The sequence below is a fragment of the Drosophila bipectinata genome, unplaced genomic scaffold, assembly GCF_030179905.1.
Source record: "Drosophila bipectinata strain 14024-0381.07 unplaced genomic scaffold, DbipHiC1v2 scaffold_221, whole genome shotgun sequence".
NCBI classification, from domain to species: Eukaryota; Metazoa; Arthropoda; class Insecta; order Diptera; family Drosophilidae; genus Drosophila; species Drosophila bipectinata.
The window spans coordinates 52501-56682 of record NW_027222867.1 but is presented as its reverse complement, the minus strand read 5'-3'; the positions used below and the strand labels follow the sequence as shown (position 1 = coordinate 56682).

At 38.2% G+C, this 4182-nt stretch overlaps 1 non-coding gene across 1 annotated transcript in view; it reads right to left on the bottom strand.

Moving 5' to 3' along the window:
• Positions 1-285: 285 nt before the first annotated feature.
• Positions 286-4182, bottom strand: part of LOC138927338 (large subunit ribosomal RNA) — a 3950-nt gene continuing 53 nt past the window's right edge. Inside the window, exon 1 of the ribosomal RNA XR_011443854.1 lies at positions 286-4182. This exon is cut by the window's right edge and continues 53 nt beyond it. This is a non-coding gene — a ribosomal RNA (large subunit ribosomal RNA).

The following is a 4182-nucleotide window of genomic DNA, read 5'->3' as shown; positions in this document are numbered from 1 at the left end:
TTTTTCACGTCACTAATAAGATGACGAGGCATTTGGCTACCTAAACGAAAGTAATTCAACTCCCGCCGTCTTAAGGTTTAAGACTTATAACAATATAAATGAAAAATATTATTTTCATTTTTCACGTCACTAATAAGATGACGAAACAGTTAGTAGGCCACAATTAGTAGGGAAACGTGGACAACCCGTGATAAATCCTTATATGCTTTCTTAGATATAGCATATAAAGATTTTTTATACTAAATATACATATTTACACATGCATATTTACATTTTTTTTATATTTCGAATCATCAAGCAAAGGATAAGCTTCAGTGGATCGCAGTATGGCAGCTGCTCAACCACTTACAACACCTTGCCCGTTACAAAAGTCGTTTACAATTGATTCTAGGCTTTGTCATTGTATTAAATAATGTTTTCATATGTAACTAGCATGGCATCAGGTGATCAAAGATCCTCCCAATTTACTATGTTACAAATTACATTGGCATCACATCCATTGTCGTTTAAAATATAAATAATAAACTTTAAATGGTTTAGAAGCCATACAATGCAAATTGCCCCTTATTTATCATTGCAGTCCAGCACGGATACGACCTTAGAGGCGTTCAGGCATAATCCAACGGACGTAGCGTCATACCACTGTTCGCTCGAACAAGTATTGTGCCATTGGTCCGTACCTGCGGTTCCTCTCGTACTACGCAGGAATGCTGTCGCAACAACGTTTTGTCATTAGTAGGGTAAAACTAACCTGTCTCACGACGGTCTAAACCCAGCTCACGTTCCCTTGCATGGGTGAACAATCCAACGCTTGGTGAATTTTGCTTCACAATGATAGGAAGAGCCGACATCGAAGGATCAAAAAGCGACGTCGCTATGAACGCTTGGCCGCCACAAGCCAGTTATCCCTATGGTAACTTTTCTGACACCTCTTGTTAAAAACTCTTTAAACCAAAAGGATCGATAGGCCGAGCTTTTGCTGTCCCTGTGTGTACTGAACACCGAGATCAAGTCAGCATTTGCCCTTTTGCTCTATGTGTGGTTTCTGTCCGCACTGAGCTGGCCTTGGGACACCTCCGTTATTATTTGAGAGATGTACCGCCCCAGTCAAACTCCCTACCTGGCAATGTCCTTGAATTGGATCATACCTGAGTAATTGGAGTTATACCAAATTTTCAAATCGATAATACATGAATGCATCTCTCATTAAAGAATTTGTTTGCGATTATATAACAAACTCGTGATACTTTGATCAAGAAGCTTGCATCAAAACCCAATACCATAAGATATAATAAATATATCCGTATAATGGCTAGGAAATGATACACGTTCCATTTAATCAAGTAAGTAAGGAAACAATAAGAGTAGTGGTATTTCATTGTCGATACCAAACCGAAGTCTAATATCTCCCACTTATTCTACACCTCTTATGTCTCCTTACACTGCCAGATTAGAGTCAAGCTCAAAAGGGTCTTCTTTCCCCGCTAATTATTCCAAGCCCGTTCCCTTGGCTGTGGTTTCGCTAGATAGTAGATAGGGACAGAAGGAATCTCGTTAATCCATTCATGCGCGTCACTAATTAGATGACGAGGCATTTGGCTACCTTAAGAGAGTCATAGTTACTCCCGCCGTTGACCCGCGCTTACTTGAATTTCTTCACTTTGACATTCAGAGCACTGGGCAGAAATCACATTGTGTCAACACCCGCTAGGGCCATCACAATGCTTTGTTTTAATTAGACAGTCGGATTCCCCAAGTCCGTGCCAGTTCTGAATTGATTGTTAATTGATAATCGTTATAATTAATAAGAACTAATTGGTTTGACCCAACTAGTATTCTTAAAAATTTTAGCAAGAAAGTTCCACAATTGGATACGTAACTAAACTATCCGGGGAACAAGTTACAACCATAAATGATTATAACTCTATTTACCCAGAACGAGCACATAAACCATATTATTGTTTCCCAATCAAGCCCGACTATCTCAATCTTCAGAGCCAATCCTTATCCCGAAGTTACGGATCTAATTTGCCGACTTCCCTTACCTACATTATTCTATCGACTAGAGACTCTTCACCTTGGAGACCAGCTGCGGATATTGGTACGGCCTGTTGAGAAGTTTGCGTATCCCCACCATAAATTTTCAAGGTCCGAGGAGAAAATATCGACACAACAGTATATGTCATGCTCTTCTAGCCCATCTACCATATCTCTCTGCGAAAGACTTCCATGGTAGTACGACTATAAAACAGAAAAGAAAACTCTTCCGATATCTCTCGACGGCTTCTTTATGGTCGTTCCTGTTGCCAGGATGAGCACGAGGCCCATATTTAATAACAAACGGATACTCAACAGGTTACGGAATTGGAACCGTATTCCCTTTCGTTCAAAATTATTCAAGTATATAATTTTCACAATAATTGTAATATTTATTTTTACTTGAAAATTTTCGGCTTTCGCCTTGAACTTAGGACCGACTAACTCGTGATCAACCACTGTTCACACGAAACCCTTCTCCACTTCAGTCCTCCAAGGTCTCATTCGATTATTTGCTACTACCACCAAGATCTGTACCAATAGCAGCTCCATGCAGGCTTACGCCAAACACTTCTACGCATACCATTGTACCTTCCTACTCACTAAAGTTTCAAAATTTATATTACAAGTAATATAAATCATCTACTTTAGCGGTAATGTATAGGTATACAACTTAAGCGCCATCCATTTTAAGGGCTAGTTGCTTCGGCAGGTGAGTTGTTACACACTCCTTAGCGGATTTCGACTTCCATGATCACCGTCCTGCTGTTTTAAGCAACCAACGCCTTTCATGGTTTCTGCATGAGTTGTTAATTTGGGCACCGTAACATTACGTTTGGTTCATCCCACAGCGCCAGTTCTGCTTACCAAAAGTGGCCCACTGGGCACATTATATCATAACCTTAAACTTCATATCAAGAAAGTTAAGGTTCTTACCCATTTAAAGTTTGAGAATAGGTTAAGATCGTTTCGACCCTAAGGCCTCTAATCATTCGCTTTACCAGATAAGATTATTTTATATAACATTAAAATGCACCAGCTATCCTGAGGGAAACTTCGGAAGGAACCAGCTACTAGATGGTTCGATTGGTCTTTCGCCCCTATACTCAATTCTGACAATCGATTTGCACGTCAGAACTGTTTCGGTCTTCCATCAGGGTTTCCCCTGACTTCAACCTGATCAAGTATAGTTCACCATCTTTCGGGTCACAGCATATCTGCTCAAGGTACGTTCCAGTTAGAGGCATAAATAATATAAATATTATTATACATAACTATATAGAACGCCCCGGGATTGTGTTAATTAACTATAAAATAGTTAAAAAACTAATCCCATTAATAGTCAAGTTAATTACGCTATTAGGTTTATATCCCAATAACTTGCACATATGTTAGACTCCTTGGTCCGTGTTTCAAGACGGGTCCCGAAGGTATCCTGAATCTTTCGCATTGTTAATCATACAAGTGCATATAATAAACACAAAAATCAATGATAATTATGCCATTATATAATTCCGAAAAATTAACGCACTGTATTCTTATTAATCTATCAACACTTTATCAAATTAATGACATTTATCCTATGTTAAAATGCAAGCATAATAATTTGAATAAACTATAAGTCATATTTTATGATAAATTATATATGTTAATAGATTACAATGTCCTTATATGGAAAAAATGCACACTATTTCTATAATATTATTTAAATATTATAACTTTAATGATGAATTTTCCATAATGGATATTCAGGTTCATCGGGCTTAACCTCTAAGCAGTTTCACGTACTATTTAACTCTCTATTCAGAGTTCTTTTCAACTTTCCCTCACGGTACTTGTTTACTATCGGTCTCATGGTTATATTTAGTTTTAGATGGAGTTTACCACCCACTTAGTGCTGCACTATCAAGCAACACGACTCTTTGGAAACATCATCTAGTAATCATTAACGTTATACGGGCCTGGCACCCTCTATGGGTAAATGGCCTCATTTAAGAAGGACTTAAATCGTTAATTTCTCATACTAGAATATTGACGCTCCATACACTGCATCTCACATTTGCCATATAGACAAAGTGACTTAGTGCTGAACTGATTTCTTTTCGCTCGCCGCTACTAAGAAAATCCTTGTTAGTTTCTTTTCCT